At 33.5% G+C, this 22,210-nt stretch overlaps 1 protein-coding gene and 1 pseudogene across 1 annotated transcript in view; one reads left to right on the forward strand and one right to left on the reverse strand.

Moving 5' to 3' along the window:
- Positions 1-22,210, forward strand: part of LOC105485485 (olfactomedin 3) — a 203,149-nt gene that overhangs the window by 99,884 nt on the left and 81,055 nt on the right. The gene's annotated exons all lie outside the window — the stretch shown is intronic.
- Positions 11,603-12,514, reverse strand: LOC112427355 (dnaJ homolog subfamily A member 1 pseudogene; annotated as a pseudogene).

Below are 22,210 nucleotides of genomic sequence, written 5' to 3' on the forward strand. Positions count from 1 at the left end.
CTGAGAAATTTACTTTACAACTTCCTTAAATTTACAGGGGAACCCTTACAGAACAAATTGTAGGCTTCCTCCAAGAAGTAAATAGATCTAAACTAGAACAACTCTTTTGGCAATATAGCACCAGGATGAGTTAACAGTTTCTCACACCCAGTCTGGATACAGAGTATTAAATTACATTTGGCCTGACTCCATCATTGAGTGTATCCTAAATGATATTTTTATTCAATAGCTGCTTTTAATGAGATTTTGATGTTTCAGGAAGTTTCATTGAGTCAATTGCAATCCAATGAATGTTTCTGTGTCTTCACATTACTCTCACTGTTTCAAAACTGGGGGAGGTGTTTTCTTGCACAGTTACGTTAGAGTTTTGCAATATGGAAAGAGGCATGGTATTGACTGTCCAAGAATGTACACAGAAGTAAAAGTAGCTAGCTGATTGAAGACTTACTAACGAAAAACAAAAACTCAGAAATACACAAAATGTATGTTCTGATGAGTACACATCCATCAAATCCTTTGTTGCCACAACCTCACTACCAAAACCTTCTTTCAGAAATTTCGGAGAGGTTCCTTTTATCTTACCCTACAGCAATAATTTTTGACAAATAACTCTTTAGGCCTTACCACTTTCTACCTTCTATTGTGCCCAAAGATTATGAGTTTTGTCTGTCTACCACATGCTGATAGGGAGTTATCTGAGACATTAGCTGGGCATTGGTTTTGTTGTGATTGTGGGGAGTAGAGGTAAACAGGTGGGAGGAGAATTCATCTCAGCATTTTATTTTTTCTGGATGGCTGCTTTTCATAAATGTAAAAGTTATTCTCAGTGATAGGGAGAAAGTTGCTTGCCTTGATTTGTTTGCCATCAATTTTCTCCTTCCAGGAAGAAAATTTCTTTGGAAAACAGTCATTTGTCATCATTGAATTGTATTGCTGGCCACCAGCTTTTTGGAATTCTGTTCACAGCTTTGTGTATTGCAGTTTTCATGTATTTATCAACCACTTATTCAAGTGCTCAAACAGATTTAGCTTCCCTCCACATATTAAAGGATAAACAATATATTCCAAGTTACTTAAAAGTTAGATATTGACAAATTCATTCTCATCCACTCTTTCTGTAGAATTATGGACCGTGTGTCAGGCTAGCACTAGCAGCTGCATCTTCAGAAATGAAAAATGGAACTTCTCTCTCTTCCTCCACCCTACTAAATGTTACAAATAACTTCTGACTCGTTCCTAAAATAAAGTCAAGATATTTTTTCCTCCTGCCTGACATGATTAGTTTTGGAGTTCTGTTCCAATTTACCCTGACCATATCCTCTCCCATCTTCAATCATTCAAGAACATTTCCTTTTAACTTCTTCCATTTATTTTTTGATGATCTTAAACAGTTTCTTCAAGTAAGTGTGTTATTGTGGGCTATTCAATATGAAGAACTATAACTTGGCAAACTGTAATGATGACTGAGTCAACAACAAATTCCCCACAATTGCCCATATTCTCTAATAAATAATAGTTGTTACAGAGCAGGCAAGGTTTGAAAAAGTTTGGTTTTGTTAAAATAAAGGGATACTTTGTTCCTGTATCCAAAGCCCTCTGAATACAAAAGTAATAAAAATTACTTTGTTAATAAATGTAGAGGTGTCCAACATCATATTAATAAATCAAACACAATCACATTTCCTTATGTAATCAGTCATTTAAAAATAATACCTAAAATAATTTATTGCCACATATAAGTATTATAATGGTAAAAAAAAAATCTTTTTATCTGCTTAAAATATCACAATGTTTTGTTTCAAATCTTTTTTCAGATATCAAATTTCCTTAAGAAGGACATGCATTGAAATATATAAAACTATATTTTGACAAAATAGTTTCAAGGAAGATTTTTCTTTGATAGGACATGCAAGAAGCATAGATTTTAGCTGAATCTGTAAAAAAGCAGTTCTTAAGTGTCACTAATCATAAACAAAGTATAAAATAGCAAAAGCAATAAAAACTATATAGCATACAACCTTACTAAAGTCAATATTATAAACCTTACAAACTCAACAGTTAACATCATGCACGGACTAAAATTTCTGCCTATCTGTGAGTTTGGTCCCTTAGCTCCATGACTGCAGGAACCCCAATTTCCACTCATTTTCCTTGGTATTAAATCTTTCTCTCAGGCAGAACTAGGTCTAATTAACCTTTAAATATTCTGAGTTTATCACAGGGGCATCAGTTTGACATATAAATACTTTTGAAGGAATGAAACTCCTCTCTTAACACAGTTCTTCATTGTCTTCTACATAACAATTGTCTTTGTTCTTGTGTTGCCCAAGCCCTTGCTTATTCCTTGTGCTTCCAATTAGCCACTCTCTTTGGGCTTCCCTTCTGTTCCACTCAGACTGGACTCCAGTGTCACTCATTTAAAACACACGTCAACTCTCACCTTGGAATTTTCTTTTCCCAGCCCTTCTATAATGCTTGTTTGCAAGTCATGAAATTATCTACTATCTTTGTTGTCAAATTCTGGAAGTACTCACAAAACCACACTAAATACAGCACATTAGAAAGCCAAGCTGTAAAGTGGATTTCCACTGCTGCTGGAGAATCTCTTTTATCCTTCATGCAGTGGTGAATCTTCGTATTTCAATCCACTCACCCAGCAAGGTGGTCAAGCGTATGGGCTTGGGAGCCAATCTTAGTTTGATTCACAGATATAACTCTCACTGACAGCCTTGAACAAGTTCTGTTCTCTAATGATACAATTTCCTACATTTAAAATGGGGGTATTTATAGTACATAATCCATGGAGCTGTTGGAAACATTAAATGAGGTAGTACATGTACGCTATTAAGCACAGTTCCTGGAAAATAGTAACCCCTCGACAAATAGTAGCTATTTTTAAATTGATTACTGCAGTTAGAATCAACCAAGTGGTGTTTGTTTAACGTATCAATTATTTCTAGAACTTCCACTTCTTTTTTTTGTATACCTGACTGAGACCTTCTTTCTTATAAACATTTCTCTTTTAATGTGTACTTTTGGTCCCCTGACTATTCTAAATTTCCTAGTTCCTCTTAGTTTCATTTCCATCTTTAATGTCTCCCTCTCTACGACTTAGTTACTTCCCTTTCGGGTGGCAAACATGCTCAATTTCTTCATTTCCTCTGTGTGATGCTACTATTCCAAGCTTCCACACCATCTGTCCCCCTGCCTTGCTGCCAAACTTATGGAAATAGATCATATCTTGATGTCACCACTTTCTCAGAAGTACTTGCTTCTCAAATTTAACCATTATAATCAGGATTCAGTGTGGACTTATTCTATTGAATAGATCTTTTGAATATTATTTTGAAATTATTCTCTCCAAACTATGGTTGGCCTTCACCAACCATGCCCTCCTTCTTGCACTCCCTCCCCATTTGGCTTCCATGTCATACAATCATCATTTACCTCTCTTTTTTTCATAGCTACTTGGAAATTTATTCCTTTTCTATTTCTAGTTCTATCTCCCCTTCCTCCTTTCACCTTTTATTAGTAGTATCTCTCATCAAAGACAAGTTCTGTTTTTAACCCTGTTGCTCTCTAATAATTTCTTTCATTCTGAAGTTTTTTTAATCTCATCTCTACCCAGATGATTACTGAATATGAAATTCTAATTATGACCTCACTTCTGAATTTGTAACTCAAAATTTAAATTGAATGTTTAACCTCTCCACTTTGATTTACCTGTAGCATTTAAATCAAATCAGAAAATATCAATTTATTATACCTATTATTTTTCCACTTACTCTCCTGTTTCTATTGAAGTACCACTGCTCTCCCAGTTGAAATTTAGTAGTCAACTTTAACACCATCCTTTGCCATTGCCCCCATAGTCAATTATCTATCAGGTCTAGAAATCACCATATAATTCTCACGTCCACATTCTTCTTTGCTCATACTTCCTTTATTCTAGTTCAGGCTCTTATTAGTCGTTGCTGGACTTTTTCAATAATATCCTAGTTGGTATTTGTGTTTCTAATCTACTTCCTTTTCCATTTTATGTTTTGCTGACAATGTCCCTAGCCATCTTGAAAACGTTCAGACCCATTTAAGTCCGGAATCTTATTCCTGTGGTATTATTCTCTATCTCACCATTCCAGCTCTAAATCTCTATACCCATATGTAAGGACATCCCATGTTCCATGTACAGTACTCATTCTTTCTCAAATGCTTGTCTCATTTGATTATCTCCACTATTTTCTCTGAGATTTTTGTCTTCATCTGAAATTCTACTTTGTCCTACATGATTGATAAAATTCTATGTATTTTTCAAGACCCACTCAGATATAATTTTTCTGAAGTCTTCCCCTGCTTCTTCCAACTGTATAACAGCTGTTTATTTTGCATGTCCCAAACTATGTAAACTTCTTAGAATATTCCCTGCCTGTCTTAGCCAGTATTAGTCTTAATCAGTTTGTTAAGTGAGGAAATCTCATTTGCCTTTGTAACTCTCATACCATATAGTGGGCTCTGAGGAACAATAATAAATTATATTATTGATATTGACTTATTACTAGGAATATGATTAAAGATAAATAGAAAGGTCATAGAGAATCCAAAAATAAGAGAACCAATTGTTGCATTTCACCCTACTTTGAACAGGTTTAACAATTTATTTAAATATAGGCACCCACTTCTGAAAGGAATTTCTAAATTTGCAGTAAATCTGTAAAGTTAATATTTTAGGACATTCCCAGAATAGATTCCATTAACCTTTATCCTCAATCCACTTTAGCCACCCATTTTCCTGTCTCATTCTGGCCTTGCCACCTCAAATATCCTTTACATCTCAATAATAGTATCATATCCCAAATTCAACTCTTTCACCTATTTTTTTTACTTTATTTAGCTTTCCTATTTCAAGCAAAGATCTTGTAATTTCTTGTGACAATTCAACTTCCACTACCTTACCTAAAATTCTAGGGTCAAGATATGACAGAGAAGAGTTCCTTAAGTGTTGCAGGAAGTCAGGCACCCTGAATGGAGGGACCGACTGGAGCCGAGGCAGAAGAACATAAATTGTGAAGATTTCATGGACATTTATCAGTTCCCCAAATTAATACTTTTATAATTTCTTACGCCTGTCTTAACTGCAATCTCTGAACATAAATTGTTAAGATTTCATGGACATTTATCACTTCACTAATAATACTCTTGTAATTTCTTATGCTTGTCTTTACTTTAATCTCTTAATCCGTTGTCTTTGTAAGCTGAGAATGTATGTCACCTCAGGACCACTATTGCGAAAATTGATTGTAAAACATGTGTTTGAACAATATGAAATCAGTGCACCCTGAAAAAGAACAGAATAACAGCGGTTTTCAGGGAACAAGGGAAGGTAAGTATAAGGTCTGACTGCTTACAGGGTCAGGCAGAATAGAGCCAAATTTTTCTTTTTGCAGAAAGCCTATAAATGGATGTGCAAGTAGGAGAAATATTGCTGAATTCTTTTCCCAGCAAGGAATAACCCTGGGGAAGGAATGTGAGGCGGTCTATAGACAGCTGCTTTGGGAGAGACTGTCTTATGCGGTTGAGATAAGGACTGAAATATGCCCTGGTCTCCTGCAGTACCATCAGGCTTACTAGGATTGGGAAATTCCAGCCTGGTAAATGCTAGCCAGACTGGTTCTCTGCTCTCAAACCCTGTTTCCTGTTAAGATGTTTATCAAGACAATACATACACAGTGGGACATAGACTCTCATCAGCACAGCGGGACATAGACCCTCATCAGTAATTCTAATTTTGCCTTTGCCTTGTGATCTTAATCGCCTTTTGAAGCATGTGATCTTTGTGACCTACTCCTTGTTCATACACCCCCTCCCCTTTTTAAATCCCTAATAAAAACTTGCTGGTTTTGTGGCTCAGGGTCATCATCACGGTCCTACCAATATGTGATGTCACCCCCAGAGGCCCAGGTGTAAAATTTCTCTCTTTGTACTCTTTCTCTTTATTTCTCAGATCAGCCGACACTTAAGGAAAATAGAAAAGAACCTAAGTTGAAATATTGGGGACTGGTTCCCTCAATACTTAAGAAGCTAAAATTAGAACAAAGAAATAACATTACAAGAAGCTAACATTAGAACAAAGAGCTGACATTAGAATAAAGAATGAAGTTAAGTAACTTATGTGTTAAATGTTAAATTAAAAAATATAAATACATTTTCAAGTTTAAATTATTTGTTTATTTAAACTTATCAATGTATTTCTTCAATCCATTTTTATTGAAAATTCAAACCATTTTGTTTTTTTTTTTTTAACAATTCAAATTATTCTTGCATAAGTATGTTTAGAATTTTTTGTCTTTCTAGTTATTTTGGGGAGGAAATTCCTATAGATTGAATTTATGAGATAAAAGGTATGCAATTCATATGTCAAATGTTTATCAGCAACTAATACATGTTAATTGCTATGGTAGGCAATTTCTACATTATCTCCCAAATTCCTACTTCCTTGTAATTATGCCCTTGTGGAATCCTACCTGCTCGAATATGGGGGTCCACCTAGTAACTCCCTTTTATGAATAGAATATGCAAAGGTGATAAAATTATGCCTTAAATATTAGTTTCAAAGACACTTTTGCTACAGTCTTGCCCCTCGTCTCTGTCTTTCATCTGCTCTTATTCTCCCTTTTGCTTGCCAGGAGGGAAACAAGCTATCATATTGTGAGCTTCCCTAGGGAGAGGCCTACTAGCAAGAAACTAAGGGCAGCCTCTGGCTGGTAGCCAATGAAAAAAATGACACCTCAGTCCCCTTCGGTGGGGAACTGAATTCTAGCAATAACCATGTGATTGAGTTTAAAAGCAGATCTTCCCCCATTTGAACCTTCAGATATGATCACAAGTCTTGATTGTGATATTATGAGAGACCTTAACGTAGAGCCACCCAGCTGAGCTGTACAAAGAAACTGTGAGATAATCAATGTTTGTTGTTTAAAGAAAATAAGTTTTGGGGTACTTTATTACATAGCAATAAATACTTAATATCATTGCTTTTTTTCTATGTACTCCATGGCACCTGTATAATGAATGAATGAATTGCTGAATAAGTGAATTAAATACATGCTCAAGATTTTGTACTGCTGTCATTCAATTCTGTTTTGTTTGTTTGTTTTTGAGACACAGTCTTGCTCTGTCCCCCAGGCTGGAGTGCAGTAGCATGATCTTGGCTTACTGCAGCCTCTGCCTCCCACGTCCGAGTGATTCTCATGCCTCAGCCTCCTGAATAGCTGGGACTACAGGCACACGTCATGACACCTGACTAATCTTTGTATTTTTAGTAGAGACAGGGTTTCACCATGTTGGCCAGGCAGGTCTCAAACTCTTGGCCTCAAGTAATCCACCCACCTTGGCCTCCCAAAGTGCTGGAATTACAGGCATGAGCCACCATGCCCAGGCTCAGTTCTGCTTTTTATTTTATGGGAAATGCGTAATTGTTGATATAAATTAGTTCCCCAAACTGCTCAATATTAAAGAGAAATGCCTAAACATGGAGAAGTCAGGTCTGAACATCATTTAGAATTATGCTTAACCACCCACTATAATTTCAGAGTTTTGATGCACTTCACAATAAAGCTGTATGTGTTTGGAATCCATCAAAAAACAAATCCTGAATCTACCACTTACTAGTTATATAATGTTGGGTGAGTTGCTCAGTCTTACTACATATTCTCAGTTTCCTGATCTGTCAAAAGGAGATTATCTTACTCAATTCAGATATTCCACTCAATAGTATATTCTATATAATAATTGCTCAAAAGTATTGTTTTTTAATACTCATCCTTCTAAAACTGAAAATATGGGATAACTTCTCCAAAATACTTTTTTTCAGTAAGCTATGGATATTTCTATTGTAGGTAAATATTAGGGAAGGGTGAATTATGTCTTTTAAAAATTTTTCTTATCCCAATTCAAAAAAATGTAATAAATGTCTAGAAGGAAAATAAAATAAAATTTGCCTTCAGACACATAGTACCTCAAGCTAAGGGTCAATACTCAGTCAAAACATAGTAATTGTTTATATGACTTATAAAAAATTTTGGAAAGTTACTTTAGAAAAATGAAGTTTTTTTTGTTGTTTATGATCTTACAAACTGTACTTCTAAAAATAATCTTAGAAGTTCTATTTACTCTAGAAATCATGATTTTCCACTTTGCATCACATGAGTTACTTGGATTATGTTAATCAATATCCTCAGCTATATATTCCAGATTAAATCAAATCTAGATTTATTTAATATTTTATATAGAACAATCTTATTTACTGTTCTAAAAGTTGGTAAATTATAACTATTTCTAATATTATATTTAAACATTTAGTGTCATGTCTCATAATGTATGGTTCATAACCCACATGAATTCTTGTGGTTGCAAACTGATTTTTAAAAAATATGCACTCTAGTCCCATTAATTTACAACTGTTTTTCACGCTTTTTTCACTTGAGGGTTATATTAGTAACTTCTCAAGAGAGTAAATAGATATTATTATACTTTGGCATTCACAATTTAAATTAGGGAGTCGAGTTCACTTAGCATTGCAATTTAGTGTTCTCCTGCCGTGTAAAACTTAACCATTTTACAAAGCTCATTGTATACATACACAAATACAAATTATTGGAATTCTAACAAGTTTTAGAAAGAATATTTTGTTATAAGTACATTATAATTGCTGTCTTGTGTTGGTAATAGTATTTATTTTAAAATATTTTTATAGGCATTTATTTATTTTTAGCACACAGTAGATAGTATTACTTTTGAACATGTATAATTCCTGCATAAACATTTTATTTCTTTCAATATTTTTCTTATCACAGATTATTTTTCTACAGGTAGTTGGTACATATGAAACACACACACCCCTGCAGTTACAAAATGTGAAGAAATTATCTAGATCAGGTTTTCCACATTGGCATTTATGAACATCCTAAGCTCCAAGAATACATTCTGGAAGGTTTTATGACAGATTTTAAATTTCATATTCTGTATTTCAAACATAAGCAAAAAAGGAATTAATCCAATCATGTTCTTGATCATTTTGTGAGCATCTTTTCTCCTAAGAATTTTATTGTTTTCATTTACTTGTTGTTTCCCACTGTATTTGTTTTGAGTGAGAGTCAAATGAATTCAAAGAATGATATAAAACAAAAGTTATGCATCAGTTCTGATAGAAAAAAGAGATCAGAGAATGGAGATATTGTATGGGTTAAGAGTGTGCAAGCACGCTAAATCGAAAAATAAAAATGTCCTGCACGACTGCAGTAAATATCATATGCAAATTGTGAGTGCACGAACTGTGTCCACTCTTAGAACCAGCTTATGGCAGTTTTTAGTAACAAGTGCCAAGGTAAATGGCATAATAACTACAATGACTTTCACAGTGATTCAAGGACAACACAACATTCTTAAAATTAAAAGATGAAATCAATAGCAACTGAAAATTAAAAGGTACTAATACATCTTCATATTATTAAACACAACCTCATCAGTTTAAATTCAGGAAAGCAGGTGCGTGTGCCATGTTGATGTTATTAATTTAAAATGTATTATTTAACTGGAACTTTCTGGCATTTTTGCTACGTAAAGTAAAATGAATAATAAAATTTATTCCTAATCTTTATACATATTTGTTGCATAGCTTTGTACATGTATATTTTATTACATAATCCTTATAAGCAAATAATATGCATACTTTTTTATTATTATTATTATTTTACTTATGTTTTAAATGGATTATTTGGTAACTGTTGCATGAGAAATCCTGCTCTAGGCTTTAAAACTTTTCAAATACAAACCAAAGTAAGTAATGAAAGTAATATATTTACCACAAGCATATACATAACACACGCATACACTGAAAATTTTACAATATAAAAATTATAAAATTCATTCCGAGGCTTTTTATTCTATTCTATTTCAATTTTAAGTCTGTTCATAGCCCATTAAATTAATTGAACAACCTAATGATAGTGAAGCCACACAATTTGTAAACCTCTGCTTTGGAGACCTTGCCAAACAGTTCAACAGTCTTCACAGGCTATCTTGATATGGATCAAAGGTCCAAAAATGGGTTACATATGAGAAGACTGAAGTTTCAACAGCAGAAAAGGAAATTGTTAAAAGCTCTCATTGATGTACAGGATTAATATAAAATTCATGGAAAATGATTAATGAAGCATGGAATTTAGGTGTATTTTAATATAATCGTGTGTGTGTGTGTGTGTGTGTGTGTGTGTGTGTGTGTGTGTGTGTGTATTCTTGAGCTTTACCAAGGTAGAATAGCACATAAGTCTAAGGTCAAAATCCCAGTTTAAAAGTAGTTTTGTCAGAGTGTGCTGATATGCTTGACGTAGCTGTAGCAACAGAGATAAGTGGAGGTTTGGGATTCTAGTAGAGTGCAACAGAAAAAAGACAATAGATTGTAAACAAATAAACAAATAGAGGAATTTAGTCCAAAGCTATGGTTAAACTGATGGAGAAGTAAGTCCCATTGTGGTTAGAAATAAAGGTTATACAACATGCACAAGGACATAATGACTCTCAGAAAGGGTTTAAAAATAAACATGTTAAACCTAAGCCCATTTGTCTTATTTAGTCACTCCAAATCCAGGGGCTTGAAAGTAGGCAGGGTGTTTACATTTATTAGTATTATATTTATTCTCTTTATACAAAGTGAATAGCTCATTGCTGGGATCATGTCCCCTGTGTCCTGAGTGTTGTGAATCAAAGAAATCTCTCAGGTGCTTCCATGCCACAAATAACATGCTTAAGCTCCATGTAAGGAAAATATTTCCAAACATGCTAATGGAAAGCTTAAAGAAGGAACCTGTCCTTTCAATATATATAATTTGTGTTAAAGGTGCTTAAAGTTACACAGTTATAGAATGAATAGTTTAAATTACTGAAATACAATTACAATCTGTATTAGTGTTCCCTTTATTGGACTGTAAAACACATTTAAAATAAACTTTAAGAGGAAAAATTACATATGACCTAAAGACAAATAGTAAAATAGACATTCATTATGCCAAATACTTTATTTTTCTTTAAAATTGGAAATATTAAATGACATGGTCTGAAAAAGTGTAATTCCCTTTGAGTTTATGCAAAAGAAAATAAATAGAATAAGTAAAAGTCAATCTACTGGCAAATAAAAGTATTCTTAGTGTTTAAATTATCTGAATTAAATAGCCTCACTGGTTTACTTAATGAGATAATTTATATGTTTACAATTTTATGATTCTCAGTATATATTTAGTATCTCAAAAGAGATTGTTTTATAAAATATCAGATAATAATTAGGAATAATCACTTCTTTTCTGGCATCTCACTAATAGAGCACTTTGTATTTCTGGCTCTTTGTGTTATACCTTCTATTAACTTACACTAGAAACCAAATTTAAAACTAGTTTTTGCCAAAGTGGAGAGAGCTTTATTGGCCATGCTCATCCTTGTCAACTTTTAAAAAATTTGTATTTATTATTCTTTCAATTTTTAAAACACTACTCTAGTTGAATAGTAAAACAAAACAGTAGCCAGTAGTGAGCATATTAGGATTACAGTCCTTTGCTCATTCACTACTGCACATAAAATGCCAGCAGCGAGTGTTATCACTGGTCTGCTTAAGAGGTTTGACACTGAACAGCTCTGAAATGATGTTTATCACCTTCATGCTTTTCCATTGTAACAGTCCTGCATTCACTTCTCCATTGTAGTGGCATCAGCGTCGTCTTTCCTGATTTGAATCAAAGTCCACCAATTCTACTTGATTCATCTCATCAGTCTCTTCTACTTCTTTCCTCTTGGGTAGGAGTTTTTCCAGCAAGAAGTTTGTCAAAAAAGGGAAAGCCATTATCAAGAAAGTTTACCTTAAAATTCAATGATTAAGCACCTTTTCATGTGGTCTACAATAAATTGGCCTGCCTTCATTTAACACATACTCGATGGCTCCTTGCTTGACAACATGATCTGGATGAGAGATGATGACTATGGTTCAGTTGTCAAGAGTGGATATTGGCTTTCAGAAGCCATGCAATACTACAACCAGCTGTATGTCCATATATATGAAAAGGTCTTCTCTTTGTCAAAAACAGCATGGTCCTTCTGATCTAACGCAATGATAATATCTCCTGGCTCCAGTCCTGGTTTTTGGTCTGCTTCATCATGGGATGTTATTTTCTGGCCATCTTTCATGCCTCTATCAATATGAATTACTAGAACTGTCTTCTCCCAAAACTATCTTCTTTCCATTGCAGCTTTTACATCTATCTTGAGGACTGATCTGTTCTGCATGGCCCTGGGTTTCCATGCACACAGCTTGAATTTGCTGAGCCATTCCGGGTTCTATCTGATGAATTCTTATTTGCATTCCAATACCTCAGCAATTAGGACAGCACTGTGCTGTTCTATTTTTTTTTTCCACCTCTGACTTCACATCTGTCACAAATCACATTATGTTGCAGAGCCCATTTTCTTGTTGCAGCATCATATAAATCTTCTAAGGTTACTGAGAGCTGGTGTACAACATTTTTACCTTTCCTTTTAGTCTGCATCCTTCCTCCTCTTCAGAAACCAAAACTTGGCTCACATGGACATTAAGAATCCTTTCACCTATAAGAGAGGTCAAAGATTCAGGAACTGAGGTTGATTAGAATGAATAAATGAATGAATATAAATGTTACCATACGATCTACTTGAAAAAATTCAAATCCTACTTTTCCTGTTACCCTTCACCAAAAATATTAAGAGTAAAATTTATAGCAAAGTATGAACAGAGTTAACTTTTATTCCTTGAATAGGTAAAGGTTGAATAGAGAGGACAAACACTTGTTTATAAACACATTCTCTTTTGGAGAGAGCCTGTTTGCCAGCCCCCGTGGATTTCTTTGCCGAGGCTATGATAATGCTTACAGCAAAGAAGAAAAGAAGAGTTGGGCATCAGCCACAATGGTGGCTAAACTTTGAAATCAATGCAAATTTTTCACCATTTTTATAGTACGAGTAGGCAAAATCATGTAGTGTCTTTAATAGCCTTGCACATTAAAATAAAAAGAACAAAGAAAAGGGAGGGAAAGGGCAGCAATGGGAGAGGAGAAAGGAGGAGAAAAGGGAAGCAAACATATTGTAAATCAGATTGTTTAAAGTAATTTTTTAAAAATTTGTTAAAGAGTGACTATATTTTTCTACTAAGATTTAATTTTTGAAAAAGGAATTAGGAAAAGTATGTTTGTTAGATACATGCGCAGATCTCAAAGACTGCTGTTCAATTGTTGCTGCTCATAAGCTTCTATAGATGAAGTCTTTGTAGAGAAGCTTAAATTTGACTGGCTATCTGCTGGGATCTCTTATATTTACCAGCTTGTTGTTAGAAGGGTTTTTGGGGAATACAAAAGCTTTATTATCTCCCCAGGCTGCTCTAGTCATCCTGACACAGAACTGAGACTAGAACCAGTACAATACATCTCTTGCTTGGCATACCTGTATAGTGTAAACAGGAAAAATAAATTGCAGAATCATTTGTTATCAAAATTAATAAAGTCTCACAGAGGGCAGAGTTTAATTTCATTCTTGTCCAGCAGGGCCATAGAAAATATGAAGCTTGAACCAATAAAGAACTTCAAGCTTTATACAATTAAGTTTACACATTAAAAAATTTAAAATGTTGTCTTCAGTATGCCTAATTCTACAATCCACAGTGTACCCAAAGACAAGTTTAAGATTTGGGGAGAACTAAGTATTAGATAAATGCATATCATACTGGTCATGTTCAACATTTATATCTTTTAAAAATGGCAATGCCATATAATTCTAATGAATGCATAGTGAAATATTACTACACTTTATGATTTTCATGGTAAATAATGTCCGTGTTAAACCTGAAATTTTAAACATCAGTAATGAGTATTAAATGTAAATAGCTTTGCATATACACATTGGAGATTTGGCCACTAACATTTATTTTCTTTAATAGCTAAACACCATGCTTGTCTATGAAAAATGACATTACTGTAGATAATCTAATGCATATAATTACTAGTCTTTAATATTTATCACAATATGAAACATTCAGTGAAACATTCAGTAGTATCTCAAAAATGCGATACTATACAAGAAAGTGGTTCATATTTTAAGAAAACAAAACCATGCTTCCTATGACTAACAGTGATTAGCAGCTCAGCAGTATTTTTGATTATTCCTCCAGTGCTTACATTTTATTTTTATTGCTTTTATTTTAATATTCATACAGTAATAACTAGCATGTTATTCATATAGTATCTACCTCCCTTATCTGGAATACTTGGCAAAGTATACTATTATTTCCTTCAAAACTACTGACCATTTTAAATATCCTCCCGAATCTCTGCAAAATATTTAAATTGCTGTGCTTAACCCAAACCACTGTTTATTTTTTATACTAGGTTAATGATTCATGGGATGAATTAACTAGTGCCAATTTAAAATCTCTAGCTAAATGCTGCCAAACTCTGAGGCCTGAGTGGAAGAAACATTCTCTCACACCAAGAACAATCTGCAGGGTGCTAACATCAGTTCAACCAAAATAATTAGAAAGATAAATTTGCTAAATCACTGTGAAAACTAATGTATTACTAATAATGTATGGGAAAAGGGGCTGTTTCATTAAATTGAATTCCCAGATTATCTAAATATTTGGTTAGACTATATTGCATAAGGCATGAAGGACAATGGTATCTGCTGAAAAGTGGAAATATTTGCTGTTTGAAGGCTAATTTTTTCCAACAGTGTTAATCCATTCTGTTGTCTTCAATTTGCTGAACTATTACATCTTTTTATTAGTATTCAAATATTCCCAAATTATTTCTTGAATTTCATTTTTATAATCATTTATGCAATGAATCAAGTAGTTCTTTCTTCATTGAGTTTTAGAATTCAGGATAGTCATTATATTCAGTACTATTTCGTGGAGTCATTTTTGTTTGTTTAATTTTATTTTCTGCATAATGAACTTTGGTGAATAAGCATGGGAAATAATTAAGTCTTTTATACAGATATCAGAAACAAAATTTTACCTTGATTAGAAGGATAATCAACTAATACCTTGTTAAAGAAGTCACAAAATTCCTGACTTACTGTGATATTTTCATGTTGGCTGTGATATATTCTTTTGGAGAATTAGAAAACCAATGATAATTATTATAAAAATTTCAGAAATTATAGAAAAGTCTAAAAAGTAAATTGAAACTAATATCACTCCTAATTGTAGCAAAATTTCATCACAATAGTTTTCTTCTAGATTATTTTTTTCTGTGTGTATGTGTGTATCTCTATAGGCATAATTGTGTTTTAAGGTTGTTCATATTATTGTACACAAAGATTATCCTCCTTTTTTCACTTATACTACATCCAAGTGTTTTCCAAGATCTTTAACTATTTTCCAAGGTCATTAAAAGCTCTTTGAAAGACATACGGTTAATATGAAGAAGTATCATATTTTCCAAGATCATTAAAACTATTTTCCAAAATCATTTTCCAGTATCATTATTTTCCAACATCATTAAAAGCGATTATTTTCCAAGTTCATTAAAAGCTATTATTTTCCAAGATCATGAAAAGCTCTTTGAAAGACATACTTTTAATATGAACAAGTATCATAATTAAGACTTCAACCTGATTTACTTGATCAGTTCCCTGTGACTGAATTTTTTGGGTGTTTTCAACTTAGTCATTATATATAATATGGACGACAATAGTTGTTCTCCACTTCTTTCTGGCTTTTTCATTATCCTTAAGATGACTTCTGAGAAGTAGGATTATAGGTTCAAATGATATGAAAAATAAGATATTTAAAAGAAAAATTATTTAAATTTGACAAATACATGTAGAATAAAAGTAACCATCTTAAACTCCTTTTAATATTTTACCTCTTAGTCAAATACTACTAAGTTTTATGTACATTTTTATATACATTATGGTAGATCAGTATATCCAAATATACAAATTTATTACATGCATGTTTTTTGTTTATTTCTGTTTATTTTTTGACCAATAAAAATGAATCGCGCCATATTTTCGCATTTAATTTTTCCCGCTTAATAATATAAGTATTTTTCCAAGTCAATAATTATAAATGAAACACACTCATGTTAATAGCTGCATACTATAAAACTACGCAGTTTGGATATATGATTTTTTAATTTAACTATTCTTATTGATTGGCATTTATGTTGTTTCAAACAATGCAGCCATAAGCATGAGACATGTATCCTCATATACTGATGCTTTTTTTTCTCTATAATAGGCTCAACTGTGGGATTTGTAGAATTTTAAAATACAATTTTAAGGTTGTTTGTATTACTTATACACAAAGATTTTCACTTTATACTACATCATAACTGTTTGGAAAATAAGTATTTTCCAAGATGATTATATTATTACTTGTACACAGAGTACAATAATACTGAATTTGCAAAAGATTTTAGCAATCATGTTGCATAAGAGACTGCCTGTTCCCCATATCAAATTGAATTAAGAGATATTCTAGACATTATTGACCTTAAAACCTTATTGGAGAGAAAATTCTCTTAAGGAGAATTTCTTTCAAATTTTATTTTTCCTATTGATGAATTTAAATATGTTATTATATGTATATTTCTAATTTTCATTTCGTATTCCATAAATTGCGTTTCCACATTTCTTGCCTATATTTTATTGGTTTGACATTTTATTATAAATATCTAGGAGCTCTTTAATATTAAAATTTTTTAACATTTTCTCTGTCATAGATATACAATTCTTTTCTTTCAAATATTTGTTCTTTTATTGTGTTTATTATGTTTACTGCCACAATAATTTTTTTTTCCATTCGTGGAGTCAAGTCTAAATTTTTTGATTCATGGCTTTTTGTGTCTTGATATTTGTATAACCTCACTTACCAGGAGGTTATAAAAATATTTCACCTATATCTATATTTTTATGCATTATAATTTATTTAAGAAAACAAAATTTTCCGCAGATAATTTGAGAAAAAAAGCATCAAATTAACTTATTACAGAGTATTAACTAATTGTTCTGATAGCAAATACTAAAATATCCATTAATTCCCCTCTTAAGATTTTTCAAGAGAAGCAATTATATAACTGAGGGTAGTCCATTGGAGGAAAGTATGATATTTTATTTACCTTATTATACCCAGAGCCTGTCATAGGAGATGACATTTAATAAATATTTGATGAATAAATTGGAAAGAATCAACAAGGAGAAAATATGGTCTCATTAGCAATCTGGTAAAGGAGTTTGTTCCAATAATCAATTGCTATGCAACAAACCATCCCAAAATTTCGTGGCTTCATATGGTGATTTTTTAATTGTCTCACAGCTCTGTGGATTGGTTTGCCTCTGCTATGTGGTTTTTATTTGGAGGTCTTTCATGCAACTGCAGTCAGATGACACCTGGAATCATCTTAACTAGTGTCCCCACTCACATGTCTGATGTCCTAGCTGGAATGGCTGCAGTAGCCAGGGGCTGGTTCCCCCAAGCCAACATGCTATGCCTTGGATCTTGCTTCTTCCCCCTCCAGTCTCACTTCATTTCTTTCCTTTGCCTTGTGACTGAACTGGATGAGAAACATCACCACTTTATTTTATGTACATACAAAATTATCACCCTCCACCTACCTACCAGCCGGCCTCCTCCCTCCCCGAGACTTTTATGTATCATTGCATAATGTCTGAGCCAAAAGTTGAGCTGCATTTCTATAAAATGAACAACTTAAAATTAAGTATTAGTTAACTTAAGTCTTTCCACTTTTTATTACATTTTTTTTTTTCCATACCATGTATGTTTTCTCCTCCCTCGCCTCTCTTTTCTTACACATTTCAAATCTTGGGTGGCTGCGGGGAGAGGGCGGAACCTTCTCATTTTTGCATGAACTCAAAAGAAGAAAGTTAAACATTTTTTAAAAGACAAATACCTTTGATTTTGTATGTACTCCCTCTTGCCCATATTCCAAATTAAGCTCAAGCTTGAATATTCAAAAATTCAACTGAAGCTTTTACATCACTTATTATAAAATATTAATTGAGTGTTTACACACCTCCTCCTTTGTCACTAATATCTATACCTGTACACTGGACCCTTGAACAATGAGAGGCTTAGGGGTGCTGATATCCTGTGCAGTCAAAAACCCATGTATAACTTTTGATTCCCTCAAAACGTAACTACTAATAGCCTGCTGTTGACTGGAAGATGCACCAGTAGCGTAAAGCGTTGATTGACACACATTTTGTGTGTTATGTGTATCATATACTGTATTTTTATGACAAAGTAAGCTAAAGAAAAGAAAATGTTATTAAGAAAATCATAGAAAAGAGAAAATTTATATACTATCCACTAAGTGAAAGTGAATCATTATAAAAGTCTTCATCCTCATTATCTTCACATTGATTAGGCTGAGAAGGAAAAGGAAAAGAAGGGGCTGGTCTTGCTGTCTCCATGACGGAGGCAGAAGAGATGAGGGAGATGGAAGGAGAGAAAGGAGAGGCAGGCACTCTCCATGTCACTTTATGGAAATACATCATAACTTCTTTCTGACGTTTGCTTTTTCATTTATCTAAAAATGTTTCCATATGGTACCAATCCTTTTTCCATCATTTACTTTACTTCAGTGCGTGTATCATGGAAGGGCCCATGTCATAAAAAGCAAAGGAAGTCTTGAATAATCATAAACTTTCTGTCTGTCACCTGGCTCTGGTTCTGAAGCTCCCATCTCCATAAAGTGGTCTTCTGTTAATTCCTGTGGTGTGGTGTCTACTAGCCCTTGAACGTCTACAAAATCTATAGCTGGAAAACCTGTATTCATCACCTTGTTTTTAATATCCACAGTCTCTTTCATAGTTTTCCTGACTGGCTCTGTTGTAAATCCTGTGTAGACATGCACAACATATGGACAATTTTCTCCAGCAGAAATCTGATGGCTTTCATGGATTTCATGGATTTTTCTATAAGAACAATGACATCTTCAATAGAATTTCATGGTGTTCTGTCTTTTGGGGTCACTTTCATAGCCCTGAAAATACTTTCCAGAGAGTAACGTGTGTAATGAGCCTTGAAGGTTCTTATGACCTTCTGATCTACAGGCTGAATGAGAAACATTGTGTTTCAGGGAAAGTAGAACACTTAGAGGTCTTTGATATTGAACTCATGGGATTCTGGGTGGCCACGGGCATTGTGCAGTATTAAAAGAACTTTAAAAGTCAACCCTTACTAACAAGGTACTTCCTGACTTCAGGGACAAAGCATCAATAGAACCACTCCAGAGAAAGGATTTTCATTGTCCAGGCCTTCTTATTGTATAACCAAAAGACTGGCAGCTGGTATTTATCTTTTGCTTTGAAGGCTTCAGGATTGACAGCCTTATAGATAAAGGCAGTCCTGATTATAAACTGACTGCATTTGCACGAAACATTACAGTTAGTCTATTACTTTCTGTCTTAAATCGTGGTTCTCACTTCTCTTCCTTACTAATATATGTCCCCTGTGGCATTTTTTGTGTTTTTGTTTTTGTTTTTGTTTTCAGAATAGAACACTTATCTCTGCATTAAAAAAACTGGTTCAGAAAGGTGTCCTTTCTTCTCAACAATATTCGTAAGGGTGTCTGGGAACTTATCTGCTGCCTCTTGGTTAACAGAGGCTATTTCTCCTGATATCTTGACACTTTTAGTCAATCTCTTTTGGAAAACATTAAACCATCCTTTGCTGGCACTAAATTCTCCAGCTTTAGATTCCTCACCTTCCTTTTACTTTAAATTCTCATATAATGACTTTTCTTAGTAAAGAGGGAAATCCCAAGGGGACCAGGAAACTGGAGAGGATGCTGGGAGAGGTCTGGGGCTCCAGAAAGTCCATAGATGGGGATAGAAAACAGAAGCTCTAAGAAGTCAAAGAAAGTGCAGATTCTTCTAGATCATTGATGGTGCTGTGAACGAATGTTGATGAATAAGCCCGAACTTTCTCCCATATTTTCAAGACTCCTGGTGATAGTGGCTTAAAAGATGGTGAGAATCAATACAGATCAGGATTTAAAAAAAAAAAACAAAGATAACAAGTTTTTATTTCCCTTTGGAAGGCCAGATGGAACCTGCTCTCTTGTCCTTTACTCTTAATGTTTATTATTCTAAATATTATGAATGTCATGGATGTATTTAACTCTGAAGATGTTTGTCTTTTACACATGTAAACAGTAACTCTAAAAGTATACATTCTTGAGAAAGCAAAAATGCAATTATATGTATGTAAATAGATATAATAATTATTAATTGCACACCAGCTCTTTTTCATACTATTCTGGCAAGAAAAAGAGAAGCAGGTAATTATACTAAAATTGATATTGTACCCAGGTGGGAAAGCCAAGTAACTACAACATGCCTTAGAAAAGTGATGCAGTGAAACACATAATTGGACATTATCAATGACATTAAGGGTATGTCACAGACACACATTGGTAAGGAAGGAAGGGATTCTGAAACATACAGTAGGAGGTTCTCCTCCTACCACTTAGGGAGCTTATACCACAGTGGAATAAGAAATGGCTTGAAATATTCTATGACTATATTATTTTAATTGGAAGTAGAAATCTGAATTTCCATAATTTTGAATCATATGTGTGTGTATATATGTGTGTGTATATATATAGTATAGAAATTGTATATATGTATATATACTATATATAGTATATATATAACAGTAAATATAAGCAGGCAAATATTCAGGTTTGATATTAACCAGGCTCCTCCAGGAGTCAAGCTAAAATCATTGATTTTTTTAAAACTGTAATACCGGTTACCTTCATCTTCTATTCCACTGGAAAAATGACAGCCACCTGGGACAGTTTTGCAGAGTAAGATTGGCTGATAGAATTAACCTTAGGCTCACTTGATCTTCATTGGTCATGTCTTAGTTCCTTCCTATCTTCACTCAAGAAGGTCTTTGGTAAACAAACTACTACCCAAAGCCTTGACCTAAGGAACTATGCCCAGAGCCATTCTGACTAGATTATTTGGGGTAAGTAGATATGAAAGATAAAACTGTCAAAATGGGAGACAATTTTATTTTTCATGTCTACTTTAACCTTACTATTGTTACTGTAAAACAGGTGATCAGTCTCCTTCTCAGGAGACCTGACTTCATAAAACACCAGATGATTTCCTGGACTTCACCATCCTTGGCAGCTGTCCCTGCCTTGTTGAGGTTGGTCAAACCATCATAGGTTTACTCACTACAGGCAGTTACATCTGGGGCAGTGTCATTTGGTACTGCCCAAGAGTCTATCTAGGTTGTGGTCTTCTGCACCAAAATGAAGCAGATGTAAAACTCATAGCAACCATCTCTCACTTTAACTTCTCATACCCTGTCAGGCTTACATCAGTGTTGTCCTGGCAGAAAAAGCAGTTCTCCAGGTTTCAGGAGTTCTCAAGGATCCGGATCAATACTATCTTATAGGCAGCCCTGGCAGCAGGATTGGCAAGCTCTACTGACTTGGGTTTGCATAGATATGAAAAGTGACTTAGTTAAAGATTTGTTTGGTAAATTTTAGTTACCCTAATCTAATATAGTGGATATTCTATATATGACTATATAACGATAGCAGAACTAGAAAACTTCTTTTAATCTTTATATATATATATATATAAAGATATATATATATATAAATATATAAAGATATATATATATATGCACTTATATTAAGGGTAGAAGTAATATAGTGTTTCGTTGCTTTGTTGATTTTGACATACATAAATTTTTGGATATAACATTTTTGAAAATTTGATTGTTATATAATCAATACTCATGTAGTTTTCTAAAACACCATTAATCTTCATTTTAATGTCGCATGTTATACTCAATGGTATCTTAAAATCAAATGAATGTCGTGTGTGTGTGTGTGTGTGTGTGTGTGTGTGTGTGTATTTCATGACTAAATTTTCATTATCTGTATTTAAAATAAAACTAATTAAATTATGTTATGTGGTATGAATTTTCATGAGGTTAATTTCTAAAGTTGTAATCAGTGAAGAAATGGTTAATCTCTATGTGTTTTTATCAGATGTCTAGACATAATTATTAAATATTTAGGCAAAAGTACAGAAAAGCAGATGGGATTTCTGACAACAAAAGGTCTGAATGCTTGTTGTACAGCTGCTC

The sequence above is a fragment of the Macaca nemestrina genome, chromosome 1 (assembly GCF_043159975.1).
Source record: "Macaca nemestrina isolate mMacNem1 chromosome 1, mMacNem.hap1, whole genome shotgun sequence".
Classification (NCBI taxonomy): domain Eukaryota; kingdom Metazoa; phylum Chordata; class Mammalia; order Primates; family Cercopithecidae; genus Macaca; species Macaca nemestrina.